Genomic DNA, 20658 nt, shown 5'->3' on the forward strand with positions numbered 1-20658 from the left:
TTTTTCTAAATAATAGCTTTATTAAGACATAGTCACACACCGTAACATTCACTCCTTTAAAGCATACAACTCAGTGATTTTTAGTATCTTCACAGAGTTGTGCAACCATCACTGCCCAACTTTAGAACATTTTCTCACTGCAAAAAGAAACTCCATATCCATTAGCAGTCATTCCCCATTTCCCCTCCCCCCAGCTCCTGGTAACTACTAATTTAATTTTTTTCTATATAGATTTGCCTATCTTGACTATTTTATAAAAATAGAATTGATGGGCCAGGCACGGTGGCTCACGCCTGTAATCCCAGCACTTTGGGAGGCCGAGGCAGGCGAATCACCTGAGGTTGGGAGTTTGAGACCAGCCTGACCAACATGGAGAAACCCCATCTCTAGTAAAAATACAAAATTAGCCGGGCGTGGTGGCACATGCCTGTAATCCCAGCTACTGGGGAGGCTGAGGCAGAAGAATTGATTGAACCCAGGAGGTGGAGGTTGCAGTGAGCCAAGATTACGCCATTGCACTCCAACCTGCGCAACAAGAGTGAAACTCTGTCTGAAAAAAAAAAAAAAAAAAAAAGAATTAATATATTATGCAGACTTTTATGACTACCTTCTTTCACAGCATGATATTTTCAAGGTTTATTCATGTCATAGTTCATATCAGTACTTCATTTCTTTTTATAGCCAAATAATATTCCATTTTATGGATATTGTTTCTCCATTCATTAATCGAGTTGGATTTGGGTTGTTTCCATGTTTTGGCTATTATGAATAAAGCTGTTATGAATATTCATTTACAGGTTTTTGTGTAGGCACATATTTTTTATTTCTCTTGGGTATATACCTAAGAGTGCTGAGTTGTATGGTAACTTTGTATTTAACTTTTGGAGTTACCGCCAGACTCTTCTAAAGTGACTGTACCATTTTACAATCCCACCAGCAATATATGCAAGTTCCCATTTCTCCACATCCTCACCAAAATTTGTCATAACTGTCTTAGTAAGTGTGAAGTGATTTCTCATTGTGGTATTGATTCGTATTTCCTTAATGGCTAATGATGTTGAGCATATTTTAATGTTCTTATTGACCATTTGTATATATTCTCTGAAGGAATATCTATCAAAATCCTTCTGATTTTTAAAATTGTGGTTTTATCTTTTTATTATTTAGTTGTAAGAGTACTTTATGGGCTGCTTGTGGTGGCTCATGCCTGTAATCCCAGCACTTTGGGAAGCCGAGGCAGGTGGATCACTTTAGCCCAGGATTCGAGTCCAGCCTCCCACATGGTAAAACTCCATCTCTACAGAAAATACAAAAATTAGCTGGGTGAGATGGCACACACCTGGAGTCCCAGGTACTCAGGAGGCTGAGGTGTGAGGATCACTTGAGCCTAGGAAGTCAAAGCTCAAGTGAGCCATGAGTGTGCTATTGCACTCCAGGCTGGATAACGGACAGCACAAGACTCTGTCTCAAACAAAAACAAAAACAAAAAACAAAAAGCCAAGAGTGTTTTCTGTATTCTAGGTCCAAGTTGCTTATCAGGTATATGATTAGCAATTACTGCTCCTCATTCTGTGGATTTTCTTTTCCCTTCCTTGATGGTGTCATTTGAAGCACAATTTTTTTTTTTTTTAGATGGAGTTTTGCTCTTGTTGCCCAGGCTGGAATGCAGTGGCGGGATCTTGGCTCACCGCAACCTCCACCTCCTGGGTTCAAGTGAGTCTCCTGCCTCAGCCTCCCAAGTAGCTGGGATTACAGGCATGCACCACCATGCCCAGCTAATTTTGTATCTTTAGTAGAGACAGGGTTCCTCCATGTTGGTCAGGCTGGTCTCGAACTCCCGACCTCAGGTGATCCGCCCACCTCGGCCTCCTAAAGTAAAGCATAAAATTTTGTATTTTGATGGTCCGATTTATCTATTTTTTGTTTTGTCACTTGTTTTTTGGAATCATGTCAAAGATACCACTGGCTAACTCAGGTCACAAGGTTTATGCCCATGTTTTCTTCTAAGAATTGTACAGTTTTAGCTCCTGTATTTAAGTCGTTGATCCAGTTTGAGTTAAGTTTTGTATATCATGTAAGATAGGTGTCTATCTTCATTCTTTTGCACGTGAATATCCTGTTGTCCTAGCACCACTTATTGAAAAGAGGATTCTTTTGACAATGGTGCTGAGAACATTGAATGATGTCAACATCATTGTCAAAAATTGACTACAGACATATAGATTTATTTCTGGACTCTCATTCATTCATCTGCATGTCTATCCTTATGCCAGTACCACATGGTCTTGATTATTGTCAATTTGTTGTAACTTTGAAACTGGGAAGCATGAGAACTTTGTTCTTTTTCAAGATTGTTTTTGATTTTTCTGTGTCTTTTTTTTTTTTTTTTTTCCTAAGGCAGAGTCTCGCTCTGTTACCCAGACTGGAGTGCAGTGGTGCAATCTCAGCTCACGCAACCTCTGCCTCCCAGGTTCAAGCGATTCTCCTGCCTCAGCCTCCTGAGTAGCTAGAATTACAGGCATGCGCCACCATGACCGGCTAATTTTTGTATTTTTAGTAGAGACAGGGTTGGTCAGTCTGGTCTTGAACCCCTGAGCTCGTGATAAGTCTGCCTTGGGCTCTCAAAGTGCTGGGATTACAGGCGTGAGCCACCACGCCCAGCCCATCTGTGTCTCTTGAGTTTCAATGTGAATTTCATGGTCAGCTTGTTAATTTCTGAAAAAGAAAAGCTGAGATTTTGATAGAGGTTGCATTAAATCGGCAGGTCAATTTGGATGCTATTGCCACCTTTTTTTTTTTGAGACAGAGTCTCACTCTGTCGCCCAGGCTGGAGTGCAGTGGTGCGATCTCAGCTCACTGCAGCCTCTGCCTCCCAGGTTCAAGCAATTCCCCTGCCTCAGCATCCCAAGTAGCTGGGACTACAGGAACCCACCACCATGCCCAGCTAATTTTTGTATTTGTAATAGAGACGGTGTTTCACAATGTCGGCCAGGCTAGTCTCAAACTCTTGACCTCAAATGATCTGCCCACCTTAGTCTCCCAATGTGCTGGGATTACAGGTGTGAGCCACCACACCTGACAGGTATTACCATCTTAGTAAGTCTTCTGACCCATGAACATGGGATGGCTTCCCATATATTTATGTCTTTAATTTCAGTTAGCAATGCTTTCTAGTTTTCAGTGTACGGGTCTTGAAGTTCTTTTCTTAAATTTATTTCCAGGTATTTTATTCTCTTTCATGCTGTTGCATGCTTTTGTTTGTTTTTGTTTTTGAGAGCAGAGTCTCATTCTGTCACTAAGGCTGGAGTGCAGTGGTGTGACCATGACTCACTGCAGCCTCAATTTCCCTGGCTCAAGTGATTCTCCTGCCTTAGCCTGCCAAGTAGCAGGCACTACAGGTGTGCACCACTGTGTTTGGCTAATTTTTTTTAATTTTTTTTAGGGATGGGTCTTGCTGTGTTGCCTAGGCTGGTCTTGAACTCCTGGACTCAAGCAATCTCCTCACCTTGGCTTCCCAAAGTAATGGGATTACATGCATGAGCCACTGCACCTGGCCTCTTTGATGTTATTGTAAATTAAATTATCTTCTTAATTTTACCTTTGGATTGTTCATTGCAAATGTATAGAAATACAATTGAATTTTGTATATTGATCTTGTATCTTACAGCCTTGCTGACTTGCTTATTCCAATAGCTTGTGTGTGTGTGTGTGTGTGTATTCATTAAGATTTTCTGTGTATAAGATCATGTTATCTTTAAATATAAGTATTTTTACTTCTCTCCTTCCAATCTGGGTGTTTTTATTTATTTTCCTTACCCAATTGCCCCCAGCTAGAACTTCCAGTATAATGTAAATAGAAGTGGTAAGAGCGGACATCATTGACCTGTTCCCACTTATAAGGGGGAAAGCTTTCAATCTTTCACCATTAATTATGTTGTTGGCTATGCGTTTTTCATAGATGCCCCTTATCAGGTTGAGGAAGTTCCCTTATATTCCTCAATTGTTGAGTGTTTTTATCATAAAAGGGTGTTGAATTTTGTCACAAGATTCTTCTGTGTCTATTGAGATGATCATACAGTTTCTTATTCTACTAATACAGTGTATTATATTGCTTGATTTTCAGATGCTAAACCAACCTTGCATTCCTGGAACAAATCCCACCTGGTCATATTGTATAATTCTTTTTATATGTTGCTGGATTCAGTTTGCTAATATTCATTGAAGATTTTTGCGCTTATATTTATAAGAGATGTTGGTCTATAATTTTATTTTCTTGCAATGTCTTCAGTTTTGGTATCAGGGTAATACTAGCTTTATAGAATAGTTGAGAAATGTTCCCTTTTCTTCTATTTTTTAGAAAGTTTTTGAAGAATTTGTATTAATTCTTCTATTTTTAAATGCTTGGTAGAATTCAATATGGAAGGCATCTGGGCTTGGGCTTTTCTTTTGGGTAAATTTCTTTTTTAACACTATTTCAATGTCTTGACTTATTATAGGTCTATTCAGATATTCTGTTTCTTCTTGAACCAGTTTCAGTAGTTTGTGTCTTTCTAGGAAGCGATCCATTTCACGGAAGTTATCTAATTTGTGGACAAACAGTTGTCGTAGTATCCCGTTGTAATTCCTTTTATTTCCATTTGGTCATAAAGTTTCCTCTTTCATTGCTGATTTTAGTAATTTTATTCTTCTCTTTTTTTCTTTTGGTCAGTCTAACTAAATATTTATCTTGTTGATATTTTCAAAGAACAAACTTTTGGTTACATTGATTTTCTGTATTGTTTTTCTCTTTTCTATTTCATTTATTTCTACTTTAATTTTTATTATTTTCCTACTGCTACTTATGCTGAGCTTAGCTTGCTCTTTTGCTCCAGTTTTTTAAGGTGGAAGTTTAATTTATTAATTTGATATTTTTTCTTCTTTAAAATATAGGCGTTTATAGCTATAAATTTCTTTCTGCACTGATTTAACTATATACCATGAATTTTGGTAAACTGTAGTTTTGTTTCCATCTACTTCAAAGTATGGAAATAGGGCACATGGAAATTCCACAAAGCTCACTGTTTTTACCTAGATGCAACCATTTTTCTTTTTCTTTTCTTTTCTTTTTTTTTTTTGAGATGGAGTCTCACTCTGTCACCCTAGCTGGAGTGCAATGGCGCGACCTTGGCTCACTGCAACCTCTGCCTCCCGGGTTCAATCGATTCTCCTGCCTCACCCTCCCAAGTAGCTGGGATTACAGGTGCCCGCCACATGCCCAGCTAATTTTTGTATTTTTAGTAGAGATGGGGTTTCACCATATCGGTCAGGCTGGTCTCAAACTCCTGACCTCAGGTGATCCACCCTCCTTGGCCTCCCAAAGTACTGGGACTACAGGTGTGAGCCACTGTGCCCAGCCTCAACCATTTTTCTTGAATAAAAGCTTCTCAGATAGTTGTAGATCTTTTGTTAATTTCCAGAGTTCTGAGAAAAGTTAATTTTGACAATTTTTGCAAAGTGTTCACATTGCTTATATGGAGGAGAGGATTTTCAGAATTTCTTCATCTGCCATTCATTCTCAAGAGCTGCCTTCCAGCTTTTGCTTGCCATAAAGTGTTTTTATCCTCCCTAGAATTCACTGGCAGTTGTGTTAAACTAGGCATAAGGTGGGGACAAATTGTAGATAAAGAGAGTTGAAAATGGTTAAAATAAAAATGGTTCAAAATGATTAGTCATCCATTGATAAGAAATGAGGACAAGCTTTTTCCTTGAGACACCTGAGTTTTTTAAAGTCCTTGGAAGCCATCATCAATTAAGTTTAAAATCTGCTCTGTTTATTTTTAGTTTTGTCAGCCCTTTAGTCTCACCATTTCCACACTGAGGATGAATGGGCCTTTGGAAAGTTATCCTAAGGGTTAAAAATAATGGCGATGATGATTTTCTACTTGGTCGAAGCCACTATGCTAAGGGAAGAGGAACTAGTTCTTATATGACCTAGGATGCTACTCCTTTGGTACATTAGTGATTTCCACCAAATTTATTCTATATGCAAGCATTAAGCATAATTAATACATTTGTTGAGCAATTTTCCAGTTAGATTACCTATTTATAGAGCTTTGTTCCAAGGGAGGCAAACGTCTCATTCCTCACAGCTAGAAGCGGGGCCCTGTTGGAACCATCATTAGTCTTAGTATTTACTCCCCAGTAATTTGTTAACTTTACAATAGGGTAGATCAAATACATAAAAATTCAAATGAACTGTATGACCACTTGACAGGGCAGTTCAAGAGGAGGATTACAAATAATTCATAGAGTCAGCAGTTAGAGTTTTTTGGATACCTTAGTGACAACAGAGCCATATTAATGAAGCATAGAGGAGTTAATAATTTATCCAAGGTCAAATGGCTAGTAAGTGGACCTAAACCCTTCCTTTTTGGAACCTGGAAAGTGAGAGTAGAAAGGAAAGTCTTATCTCAGTAATTTGCCGTAGTACTGAGACTGAGAAAACTTTAGAATTCACTTTGGCTCCTCAATCCTCATTACCACTGCTCTAGGCCAGAGACTCTCAAACTTTATTGTGTATGTGAATCAGTTGGGAATCTTGTCAAAATGTAGATTCTAATTCAGTGGGTCTGGGGTGGAGCCTGATATTCCACATTTTTAATAAGCACCCAGGCAATGCCCATGCTGGTGTACAGATCTCACTTTGAGTGCCAAGGCTCTGGCCATCACAGCATCCATATCTGGATTAGCAGCAATATCTTTCCTTTTTTTTTTTTTTTTTTTTTTTTTGAGATGGAGTCTTGCTCTGTCACCAGGCTGGAGTGCAGTGGTGTGATCTCGGCTCATTGCAACTTCCACCTCCCGGGTTCAAGCGATTCCCCTGCCTCAGCCTCCCGAGTAGCTGGGACTACAGGCGCACACCACCATGCCTGGCTAATTTTTTGTGTTTTAGTAGAGACGGGGTTTCATCATGTTGGCCATAATGGTCTCAATCTCCTGACCTCATGATCCACCCACCTCAGCCTCCCAAAGTGCTGGGATTACAGGCGTGAGCCACCGCTCCCGGCCAGCAGCAATATCTTTCTAAATGTTCTTACTGCCCTCCAGGCAGGTGGCAGAATTTTGCAAGAACTTTTTCTGTTTGTTTTTTTACTTTCTCAAGAGTTGTCACCAGTGCTCCACTTATTCCTACACTAGTACATATTCTTTATCCCTCCATCCTTCATCCCTCCTGTAGCTATGGCACCTTAGCATTCCAAAAAGGCAGAATTTAGGCTGGGCATGGTGGCTCATGCCTGTAATCCCAGCACTTTGGGAGGCTGAGGTGGGTGGATCACTTCAGGTCAGGAGCTCGAGACCAGCCTGGCCAACATGGTGAAATCCTGTCTCTACCAAAAATATAAACATTAGCCAGGCATGATGGCACGTGCCTGTAATCTCAGCTACTTAGGAGGCTGAGGCAGGAGAATCACTTGAAACCGGGAGGCTGAGGCAGGTGAATCACTTGAAACCAGGAGGCAGCAGTTGCAGTGAGCCTAGATCGTGCCACTGCACTCCAGCCTGGGTGACAAAATGAGACTCTGTCTCAAAAAAAAAAAAAGAAAGAACTTTATATTTTTATGTTAACTCGAGATATTTTATTGACCACTTAGCCTATGTGGTGCAATTGGAAGCAGGCTATGTCCTAACTTAAGACCAACTAAAAAAGGTAAACATTCACTAGCATTTATAAGCTCCTATCTTACAGTGCCTTTCCTAATCTCTTCTCACTTTTATGCCCTTCACCTTGGCCAATTTATCTGGTACATGGGTCTTGATTTACTCTATGGTTTATATCATTAACTAGCCTTTGCTAGGTACACACATTTATCAGTAGAACTGATTCCTGTCAGAAGGCTATAAAATGTGTATGCAAGAAAGAGGTAGGAAATAACCTAATATTCTAAAGAAGGAATAAAAATAAAGTACTTGCATTGTTCAGCAATTCACAGCTATTCCAAGAGGGACTATTATTAGATCCCGCAGAGAGAATGAATGAGAGGCAGATTCAAAAACTGTATGCATTCCTTTGATTTGCAATTGAACCACATCATGATTAATATTGGTGAAGGTGCTGTTCCACAGTGAACCAAATTACCCCCAGGGTTTTAGTAAACATTCTCTTTTGGCTCCTAGTGTTGAAGCACCCAATAGGTAGACTAAACACATTTATTCATTTATTCAACAAACATTTATTGAACACCTATTATGTGATAGGCACTGTTTTGAGGGATGGGGAAATAGTAGCAAATAAGACTAAGTTTCTGCTTTCATGGAACTTATGTTCTAATGCAGCAGGCAGGTATTAAAAAAATAAATGCATAGGATAGTGTGATAGAGGGGATACAGAGTAAATGTGGCCCGGATGTGGTGGCTCACACCTGTAATCGTAGCCCTTTTGGAGGCCAAGGTGGGAGGATCACTTGAGCTCAGGATTTCAAGACCAGCCTGGGCAACATGGTGAGACTCTGTCTGTATAAACATTTTAAAAATTAGCTGGACGTGGTGGCGTGTGCCTGTCGTCCTGGCTACTTGGAAAGCTGTGGTGGGAGGCTTGCTTAAGCCCAGCAGGTCGAGGCTACAGTGAGCCATAATCATGCCACTGCACTCCAGCCTGGGAGACAGAGGGAGACCTTGTCTCAAAAAAAAAAAAAAAAAAAAAAAGAGTAAATATGGGTGCTGCAGTGATAAACAGGGCTTCTCTAAATAAATGACATTTGAACAAAGACCTCAATAAAATAGGGGAGTAAGCCACACAAATATGTAAGGAAGGGGCATTCCATGTAGTGAGAAGTGCCAAGTGCAACGGCCTTGTGGAAGAGCACATTTGGCTTCTTTGAGGAAGAACAGATAAGCCAGTGGGGCTGGACTGGGGTGAATGAAGGGAAGAAAGGTAGGAAATAAGGTCAGAATAGTGGCCAGGATTTAGATATTATTAAGTTATGAAAGTCCTCGTAAGAATTTTGGATTCTACTTTGAGATATGAAGCCACTGGAACACTATAAGCACATTGATGACATGATTTGACTTATATTTAAAAGGATCTCTTGGAAGACGAAGGCGAGTGGCTCACTTGAGCCCAGGAATTTGAGACCAGCCTGGGCAATGTGATGACAGGGCAGCTTGTAAATGTACCTAAAACTCTTGCATTTTTGGAATTTGGAAAGTGAGAGTGGAAAGTGAAGGGGTAGCCTGTCCCTCCACACCTGTGGGTGTTTCTTGTCAGGTGGAACGAGAGACTTCAGAAACGAAAGAGACAGAGAGACAAAGTATAGAGAAAGAAAAGTGGGCCCAGGGGATGGGCACTCAGCATACAGAGGACCCGCGCCGGCACCAGTCTCTGAGTTACCTCACTATTTATTGATCATTATCTCTACCATCTTGGAGAGGGGGATGTGGCAGGACAATAGGGTAATAGTGGGGAGAGGGTCAGCAGGAAAACATGTGAACAAATGTCTCTGCATCATAAACAAGGCAAAGAAAAAAGTGCTGTGCTTTTGATGTGCATATACATAAACATCTCAATGCCTTAAAGAGCAGTATTGCCACCAGCATGTCTCACCTGCAGCCCTAAGGCGGTTTCCTCCTATCTCAGTAGATGGAATATACAATCGGGTATTACACCAAGACATTCCATTGCCCAGGGACGAGCAGGAGACAGATGCCTTCCTCTTACCTCAACTGCAAAGAGGCCTTCCTCTTTTACTAATCCTCCCTAGCACAGACCCTTTATGGGTGTCAGGCTAGGGGACGGTCAGGTCTTTCCCTTCCCACGAGGCCATATTTCAGACTATCACATGGGGAGAAACCTTGGACAATACATGGCTTTCCTAGGCAGAGGTCCCTGTGGCCTTCCACAGTGTTTTGTGTCCCTGGGTACTTGAGAGTAGGGAGTGGTGATGACTTTTAACAAGCATGCTGCCTTCAAGCATTTGTTTAACAAAGCACATTCTGCATAGCCCTAAATCCATTAAACCTTGAGTTGACACAGCACATGTCTCTGCGAGCACAGGGTTGGGGGTAGGGTTACAGATTAGCAGCATCTCAAGGCAAAAGAATTTTTCTTAGTACAGAACAAAATGGAGTCTCTTATGTCTACTTCTTTCTACATAGACACAGTAACAGTCTGATCTCTCTTTTACTCACAGAAAAGAGGGTCTTATTTAAATAATTTGCCCTATCACTGGGATAGCTTTGGAATTCACTTCGGCTCTTCAATCCTCATTACCACTGCTCTAGGCCAGAGACCTACAAACCCTGTCTCTACAAAAAATACAAAAATAAGCTGGGTTTGGTGGCATGTGTCTGTAGTCCCAGGAGGCTGATGTGGGAGGATTGCCTGAGCCTGGGGAGATTGAGGCTGCAGTGAGCTGTGATCACACCACTGTACTCCAGCCTGGGCAACAAAGCAAGACCCTGTCTCAAAAATAAATAAATAAATAAATAAATGGATCTCTGAGGCTGTTGTGTGGAGGAGTCATGAGGTCAAGAGTGGTAGCTGATAATCCGGTTGGGAAACTATGAAAGTAGTCCAGGAAAAAAACGATAGCAGGTCATGCTAGAGCGATAGCAATAGAGGTAGAGAGAGTGAGCAGTCAGACTGAGGATGTATTTTCAAGGTGGTGCCAACAGGATTTGCTAATGAATAGAATGTAGAGTATGGAACTAAGAGGACAGTCGTGGATGACTCCAAGAATTGGGGCCTGAGCAATCGGTCCAATTTACTGGGAGGGTGATCACCAGAAAGGGGCAGGTGTAGAGAGGAAATTGAGAGTTTTGTTTGGACATGTTACAAATGAGATACCTATTAGGCATCTGTGGTAGATTAAAGATGGCCATAGAGCTTTGTTTCCCTTCCCTTTGAGAGGTGGTGTCTAATTTCCCTCCTCTTGAATCTGGGTTGATTTAATGACTTGCTTGACCTACAAACAGGGGTAAAAATGACAATCTGGGACACCTAGGGTTAGGCCATGAGAAGCCTTGCTGTTTCTACCCAGGCCTCTTGGAACACCCTGGGTGCCCTGAGCTCCCACATAAGAAATCTTACCTCTCAGCTGGGCGTGGTGGCTCACATCTATAATCCTAGCACTTTGGGAGGCCAAGGTGGGCAGATCACGAGGTCAGGAGTTCGAGATCAACCTGGCCAACATAGTGAAACCCTGTCTCTAGTAAAAGTACAAAAAATTAGCCGGGCATGGTGGCAGGCACCTGTAATCCCAGCTATTCAGGAGGTTGCAGTGAGCCGAGATTGCGTCATTACTCTCAAGCCCGGGCGACAGTGCGAGACTCCGTCTCGGAAAAAGAAAAAAGAAAAGAAAAGAAAAAAAAAGAAATCTTACCTCTCTGAGATCACCAGGCTGGAGAGGATCCATAGGTATTTCAGTCAATTGTCCCAGATAAACCCAGCTTTCCAGCCATAACTGCCAGGGTGCCAGATGTGGGAGGGAAGCTGTCCAAGCCTCCCTAGTCATGCTTCCTGTATAGCCTGCAGAACCATGAGCCAATTAAACCTCTTTTTTTTTTATAAATTACCCAGATTAGGTATTTCTTTATAGCAGTGCAAGAACGGACTGGTACAAAAAGGAAGTCAATTATATTGAAATACCATTCTATCCATAGACCCAAAAGATTAAAAAGCCATCCCACCAATAAAGTGTGGATAAAAAACAGATTGTTAATGCCGTCAGTGTTGATAAAGAAGAGGTCTCAGACTGAACGCTAAGGCACTTAAACGCAGCTGTTTAGAAACTAACAAAATGGATTAACATAGGAAACTGAGATGGAATAACCAGTGCCATGGGAGGAAAACCAGAAGACTTCAGAGTCATGGAAGCCAAGTGAAAAAAGGAGTAAAAGGGAAGGACATGACTAATTATATCGAATTTTGTGTGAGAGGTGCAATAAAATAAGTCCTGAGAATTGACCCTTAGATTCGGCAACAAGGAGGCTGTTAGCGACCTTGAACAAGTGGTTTCACCTTTTGTGGAGTGGATATAGATAACATTTTTGAGTGCTCTGATGGGGAACAGATAAACAAGGAGCTATATAAAAAGGGCATAGAGTCCAGGAAGATTTTTGTTTTCTTTTAAGAAATGAGATACTATATTAGTCTGTTTTCACATTGTTACAAAGATACTACCGAGGCTGGGTAATTTATAAACAAAGGAGGTTTATTTGACACATAGATCTGCATGACTGCAGAGGTCTCAGGAAACTTACAATCATGGTGGAAGGGGAAGCAGTCACCTTCTTCACACGGTGGCAGAAGAGAGAATGCAAAGGGAGAAGAACCCCTTATAAAACCATCATATCTTGTGAGAACGCACTCACTATCACTGGAACAGCATGGAGGAACCTCCCACATGATCCAATCACCTTTCTCCCTTGACACATGGGGATTACAGGTGGAGATAAGATTTGAGTTGGGACACAGAGCCAAACCATATCAAATACTAAGCAAGTTTTCTGACTAATGTAAATGATTCAGTAGAGAGGAGTGCAGGTGATTATGGAAGGAAAGTACTAAAGTAGAAGTGAATGAATGAGATCCAGTTGACAAATGGCAGAATTGACCTTAATCAATGCTGAGAACTCAAGCAAAATGGCATCACCCAAAACAAGAAAATTTAAACTATTTTATTTTTAATATTTCTTTAAAATCTCAATATAGTCATTGGGGGGAACATCTAAAATTTACTATACTCCTTTAGATATAATTCATGGCTTGGGATTTTTTTCTTATTTTGAATTGCATTTGGTAAGGACAGAGGAAACTTGCTTCTAATGTTTACGGCTTCCAAATATCTTAATTAAACCCTGGGTGCTCCCCAAATCTGGGACTAAGGAGTAATACAGGTAATTCAGTATTTATTTCTAGGATATCACTCATTGCCTGAACTTTGCTTTCAACGTTTCCAGCAAACTTTTCATTATAATATTGTGTAAGCAGCAAAGGTAGCTGTTCCAAACTGTAAGTGATTATTTAAAATTAAGTTAATTCTCACTAGAGCAAGTCTATCTAGTATATTTGTAGTGACAGGGTATGTTCTGCATAGGGAAAATAGAAGAGAAGTCTCTTAAAAGTAAGAGGAGTCACTGTGTCACTCTAAGAGCAGAACAGAATGACACAGTGATCCTCCAGGTCACACATGGTAAACTCTGATGATGTAGACATTTTGTCTCCATAGATTTTTTACTTACGTCATTTGATTTTCAGTAGAATTGTACAAGAAAGAAATATAGGGTGTATTGTTTGCTAGACACTGACTAGGTTAATGAACAACAGAATTTATACCCCCATCCAAAGAGAGACTATTTGTGTGTGTAGAAGGGTGTTACTTTCCATGTAAGAAAGTAATTTCATTGTGTGCTCATACACAGAATACATGATCTTTAATTCAGTGAAATTATTTTTCTGATTATAGCAGTGGTACAACATATAAAGTTTGCATGGCACTTGAAGTAGGAGTTTTTTACCTCCTTTTTTATTGTTTGAATCTCAGCCTAAATACCACCTCCTCAGACCATCAGTTATCACTGTTTTCATTTTCTGGCAAGTATTTATTATGCCTGATTTTTAAAAACATATTAATTTATCTCCTTATTTACTGACTCTCTCAATTCAGAATTGTTGCAGATAGTGCTATCTGGGGCTGGTGGCACAGGCAGTAAAAAGAATTTACCAAGACAGTTGTAGGTAAAGAAAAACAGATCTTTTAGAGAAAATACATCTCAAGAGAGCAATGGGCAAGTCAGCAAGAGAGGAGCTGACTGCAAGAAGGCAAAGGCTTGCTGGGGATTTCATAGGATGGTGCTTGTGCTGGAGAGGGCTCCGTGCAGTTCTGATAGCGCCAATGTTGCAGGAGCTAACTTGCATTTTCCTATCAGCCAGGGGTCTGCTGATAGCTGGCACAGGAAGACTGTGAGTTATTTGTGCAGGGAGGGCTGTGTGTCCTAGACCATGAACAAAGGCAGACTTATAGCTTATCTGATTTTTCTTTTTGCTTTCCCCTGGTCCTAGCAGTCTGACTCCTTCTCTCTAGTTAGGACTCCACAAGAATGAAAGCGCTACTCCATGGATGTAGGCACCTCGTCTTTCTTATTTACTGCTGTAGCCTGTCTCAGTCCACCCAGGCTGCTGTAACAAAATACCATGGACTAGGTGGCTTATAAACAACAGAAATTTATTTCTCACAGTTCTAGAGGCTGAGAAGTCTAAAGTCAAACAACTGTAGATTTGATGGCTAGTGAGACCCCATTCCCTGCTTCATAGAGGGCATTTTGCTGTGTGCTCACATAGTGGAAGGAGTGAATAAGCTCCCTTGAGCCTGTTTTATAAGGGCACTGTGAGGGGCAGGGGGAAAGAGTTCTATCCTCTCACTCTACAACAATCAACACAGACTTCTGTGACCAAATGTGTGGGGGTTCCCCCACCCCAACAGCACACAAGCAATCAATTCTGCAGCAAACATCAGCTGGGTGTCTTCCAAGTCAATTCAGTTCTGACCTTATCTAGATGAAGAGAGCCTCAGAAACCACAGGTTCAGGGCTCAGTCCCACAAGACCACCCCCTCCTTCCCACCAGTCCCAAGTCTAGGCCTCCAGAACATCTGACCAACTGGTTTCAATCTGAGGTTTCCACAACCTTGTCTTTGAGTTGATTAAGGGCTCAGAGAAACACTTATGTTTACTGGTTTATTACAAAGGATATATTAAAGGATACAAACAAACAGCCAGATGAAGAGATACATAGAAGGTCTGGAAGGATCCTGAGCCCAGGAGCTTCTGTCCTTGTGGAGTTGAGGTGCACCACCCTCCTGGCATGTGGATGAGTTCTTGTTCAACTTTCTGTAAGCCTCTATGTGTTCAGCTATTGGGAAGCTCTCCAAACCCTATCCTTTTGGGGTTTTATGGAGGCTTCATTATGTAGGCAAGGTTGATTAAATCACTGGACATTGGTGATCAACTTAACCTTCAGCCCCTCCTTAGAGATTGAGGGATGGGGTGAAAGTCCCAAACCTCTAACCTTGCCTTGGTCTTTCTGGTGACCAGCCTCCATCCTGAAACTGCCTGGGGGCTGCCAGCCATCAGTCAATCATTAGCATACGAAAAGACATCACTTTGGAGATTTGAAGGATTTTAGGAGTTGTGTGGCAGAAAATGGGTTGAAGACCAAATAGATACTTTACACTATCACAGGCACGAATCCAGTTCATGACGGCTCCAACCTCATAACCTCATCACCTCCCAAAAGCCCCACCTCAAAAAACCTCACATTGGGGATTAGGTTTGAGCTTATACATTTTGGAGGAACACAAACACTCAGATCATAGCGGCCCCCAAACCTAAAATTATGCCTAACATGACATAAAGATTTATTGACTAAGTAAATAAATGAATTAATGAATGAGTATTGAAAAAAATTGGTAAACTTCCCATTTTGTTAAATAAGCCTAACATAATCCTCAGACCCAAACTAGAGTTAGCACATACAAAAAGAATACTAGCCAAACCAAACTTATTGATGAAAATAGATATGAAAATTCTAGGTGGGGCATGGTGGCTCATGCCTGTAATCCCAGAACTTTGGGACACTGAGGCAGATGGATCACTTGAAGTCAGGAGTTCAAGACCAGCCTGGCCAACATGGTGAAATCCTATCTCTACTAAGAATACAAAAATTAGCCGGGGGTAGTGGTACGAGCCTGTAATGTCAGCTACTTAGGAGGCTGAGGCACGAGAATTGCTTGAACCCAGGACAGGGAGGTTGCAGTGAGCCGAGATGGCACCACTGCACTCCAGCCTGGGCAACAGAGTGAGGCTGTCTCGAAAGAAAAAAAAGAAAAGAAAGAAAAAGAAAAAGAAAGATGTGAAAATTCTAAATAAAATGCTAGAATAACAAATACAGCCACAAATTAATAGAATTACTCACTATGACAAAGTAGGGTTTCTTTCAGGGTTTCAATATTTTCCTTTACTTTTATTTCTTTAAAAATTATCACAGTAACACAGGAATATGATTTACAAATTTTTTAAAATGCGACAGAGCACAGAAAATTAAAAGCGTATGTCTTGAGCCCCCTCCCTACCCCCGCTGTTCCTTCTTTAAAAAAAAAACTTTTATAGATTCTTACTTCTAACCCTAGTTTTACTTTCTATATTTCCTCCATTTTCTCTTCCCCTCCACATCCCAACTTTGGCCAGCTACATTGATACTGAAGTGGCATCCTTGTCTGGGATAAATACCCGCGATTCATTGTCTCACGGCTATAGACAACTAGGATGCAGACACACCAGAGTAAGGTTAAGAGTGGAAGTTTAATAGGCAAAAGAAAGAGAAAAGCTCTCTCCTGCAGAGATGGGGGGGTCCCAAGCAGGTCTTCTGGTCTGCGGTGAAGGGCAGGAGGTTTTATAGATGAGCTTAAGGAGGCGGTGTCTGATTTACATAGGGCACGAAAGATTGGTCAGACCAGGTGTGTCATTTGCATAGTGCGTGAATAACTGGTCAGGGCTAGGTGTGCCGTTTGCATAGCGCTTGAAGAAGCTGGCCTCCCCACACTAGTCTTTTATTATGCAGAGGGGTTATCTACCTGGCTGGCACCATGTTGCCTGCTTTTTTACTGTACATGTGGTGACAAAGAAAAGGGAAGATAGAGCCTCCAAGGTGAACATGCCTGGCCCTCAGGTAGCCAGCATTCACCTGTGCAGGCTTCCAGCTTGCTTATCTATGTCTGCAGCTCAATTTTTCAGGCTGCTCTTTATTAGAAAAGAAATGATTTGGGGGCTGCTTTTCGTTAAAAGGGAAATTCTGCTGAGGATTCTGTTGCCCTTACAATCTGCCTACATAATTTCTATCATCTGTATCAATATTACCAAGGTTAATATCATTTCATCCCCTTAATTTGTCATAAATAATACTGCTGTGATCTGTGGCAGAAGGGAATATTAGTACAATATGAAATAGAGTGATAGACAGTGGTCAAATAATTTAGGGCTTAAATAACTTTTAGTCCACATTTTAATATAGATCTGAAAGTTCTAGTCAATATTGCAAGATGCAAAATAGAAATAAGTGTAACTCTAAAAAGAGATCAGAGAAATGTATAATTATTTGTAAATACATTTATTATTAATAAAAATTATAAAATACATATTAGGGTACAAATTATATTCTCATTAGTTTACTCATATTTATTTTATCCAAATTCTCAAACCCAATTTATTTTTATCTTGTATAGACTGAATGTTAATGTCTCCACAAAATTCATATGTTGAAATCGTCACCCCCAGTGTGATGTTATTAGGAGGTAAGGCCTTTGGTAGGTGATTAAGTCTGAGTGCAGAGCCCTCATAAATGAGATTAGCGTCCATATAAAGAGACTCCTGAGGTCACCCTCATGTCTGCTGTCAGGTGAGGACACAGTGAAAAGACAGCCATTTATGAACCAAGAATTGTCCTTCTCAAGACACCAGATTTGCCAGTGCTTTGATTTTGGACTTCCCACCCTCCAGAACTACAAGAAATAAATTTCTGTTATTTATAAGCCATCCAGTCTAAGATATTCTATTATAGCAGCACAAATGTACTAGAACACTGTCTGCTTAATGTTACTAACTGATGGTGTTGAATTGCAATTTCTATTACACCGTTTGTTTCTTGACATTTTGTTTTGTATTCCTAATAGTTTTTATTTATATATTTTGTACAGTTATATAGGACATGATGTTCTAAAGTCCAAGTTCAATACAAACATAACATATGCCTTGATTTTATTATACTGTATAGCATAATACAGTATAATGTATCTTGGAGACACTTTCACATCATCTAATTCAATTTTTAATCAGTCAGTTACATAGTTTTCTAGTTGCCCACCATCACGTGTATATATCAGATGTTTGCACTCCTTCTCTTTGCCCGGAATGCTCTTCTCTCAGATATTTGCATGGATGACTCACTTCCTTCAGGTTTCTCATCAGATATCATTTCATTAGAGACATATTTCCTGACTGCTGAGCACTAACATTAGCGAGCATGCATGCGCATGTGTGGACACACATACACTCTCACACACTAGTACTCTTCATTTCCTTTTTCATACGTACAAACATACATACACACAGAGTAGACATCCTTTTATCTAATGAAGTAAAGACAATCAGTTGGTTGGTTAATCAAAAAGTTAGTAAAAGCAACCCCAGGAAATCCTTTAAAATGATACATTTTTGAATGTAACAATTTAATTTTAATTTAAAACCTTTTCTTTGGGTATGAATTTATTGATTAGTTTCATATTCTCTTTCTTACATAAACAACACATAAAATGCATTTTTATGCTTTTTTTTTTTTTGAGATAGAGTCTCACTCTGTCATCCAGGGCAGAGTGCAGTGGCATAATCTACGCTCATTGCAGCCTCCACCTCCTGGGTTCAAGTGATTCTCCTGTCTCAGCCTCCCAAGTAGCTGGGATTACAGGCACCCACCACAATGCCTGGCTAATTGTTGTATTTTTAGTAGTGACGGGGTTTCGCCATGTTGACCAGACTGGCCTCGAACTCCTGACCTCAGGTGATCCGCCCATCTCAGCCTCCCAAAGTGTTGGGATTACAGGCATGAGCCACTGTGGCTGGCCCTAAGCTTTCCATTTAAAGTAACACTCTAATTTTAATAATATTATTTGTGATTTTCCAAGTAGAATGGAGACTTAAACACCCTTAAAGTAATATCAACATAAACTTCTTGATTTTTCAGTTTTTCCCCAAATAATTTGTAGTTGTTTCTTCCACAGCTAATTTCATACACTTTTTGAGAGAACTCACCTTTAGCAAGTCTTTCCAAAACATTTCGTACAAACAATGGTTTCTTTTGCACTCATTTTCATCAGTTTGTATAACATTTCATTGAATTACTTACATATCATAATAAACACAGTTGGCATAATGGGCTTAGAATAAACACACTGACTTTTTTTTTTTTTTTTTTTTTTGAGACAGGGTCTCACTCTGTCACTCAGGCTGGAGTGCGGTGGCAAGATCACAGTGCACTGCAACGTCGACCTCCCAGACTCAGACGATCCTCCCACCTCAGTCTCCTGAGTAGCTGAGACTATAGGCATGTGCCACCATGCCTGGCTAATTTTTGTATTTTTTGTACAGACAGGGTTTCATCATGTTGCCCTGGCTGGTCTTGAACTCCTGAGCTCAAGCAATTACCCATCTTGGCCTCCCAAAGTGGTTGGAATACAGGTGTGAGCCACCACACCTAGCCAACATACTCACCTGGTAGAAAGATGTATGGATACCATAGTTATTCATTGTGTGTTTTACGGAGAAAGTGAAGAGTGTTGGTGAATCCTACAAATTAAGTGGAGGTTTGATTAAGAAAGCATCTATTTCAAGTAGAGGTATGTGTTTGCATGTGTGTGTGTTGTACATGCAGAGATGCTTTCTGGTTAGATATTCCAGAAACTAACAATGGTTGCCTCTGAGGATGATGACTGGAGTATGATTTGGGAGGAAGAATTGTTTCTCACTGTAGGCTCCTTTTATACTGTTTGAATTTTTTGCCATGTATGTATGTTGCTTTTTTCATTAAAAAATAGTTTTATAAAACATCTGTATTTATACCATTAGGTGACTATTTTTGTTTATTAGACATTTTTTTTAGCCCCTTCCTCTGGTAAGACATCCCAAATCTCCTGCCCCCATCCCAGGTCAGGCCAATCATAGAACAATCCTCTGTGAGAACTGATTGGTGCGGGAAAGAACATGTGATGAAGGCCAAGTGTGACTAGGCCAATCAGATTCTTATCTGGGGGCTTTTCCTAATTGAAGCATACTTTTGGTGATGAAGCTATAGGAGAGAGTTCTGTTTCCACTTAGAATGCAGAAAGCCTCAAGGGAACACAACTCCCCCTATAACAACACAAAAAAAGCCAGAAAATCTATAAAATCATGACCTTTCTTGAGCCTGTCACAGAACTAAGATCGTAAGGCAACCAGGCAAACTAAATTCCAAAGAGTGACAAGCTACTCCAAAGAGAGGTGGGACATATAAACTCTTTTTTTTAAAATTAATTTTGTTTAATTTCCATACGTTATTGGGGAACAGGTGGTTTTTGGTTACATGAGTAAGTTCTTTAGTGGTGATTCGTAAGATTTTGGTGCATGCATCACCTGAGCAGTATACACTGCACCCAATTTGTAGGATTTCATCCCTCGCCTCCTTCCCACCCTTTCCCCCTGAGTCCCCGAAGTCCATTGAGGACACATAAACGTTTTCACTTTTGATAAATCATGAGAGAAAGAGGTTACTGCCATAAAAACAGGTAGGAAAAAACTAGCTAAAATATTAACAATTCTTCCAGGCCAAGTGTGATCTAGTATGCGAATTTGTTGTGGTGGTGGGCTTTTTCGGGGGGAGTGTTGGTTTTTTCTTGTTTTTGAGACAGGGTCTTGGCTCTGTCACCTAGGCTGGAGTCAGTGGCACAATCACGGCTCACTGCAGCCTTGACCTCGTGGGCTCAAACAATCCTCCCACCTCAGCCTCTTGAGTAGTGGCACCACAGGTGTGCGCCACCACACATGGCTAATAATTTTTTTGTAGAGACAAGGTCTCACTATGTTGTCTAGGCTAGTCTT

The sequence above is a fragment of the Pan paniscus genome, chromosome 11 (assembly GCF_029289425.2).
Source record: "Pan paniscus chromosome 11, NHGRI_mPanPan1-v2.0_pri, whole genome shotgun sequence".
Classification (NCBI taxonomy): domain Eukaryota; kingdom Metazoa; phylum Chordata; class Mammalia; order Primates; family Hominidae; genus Pan; species Pan paniscus.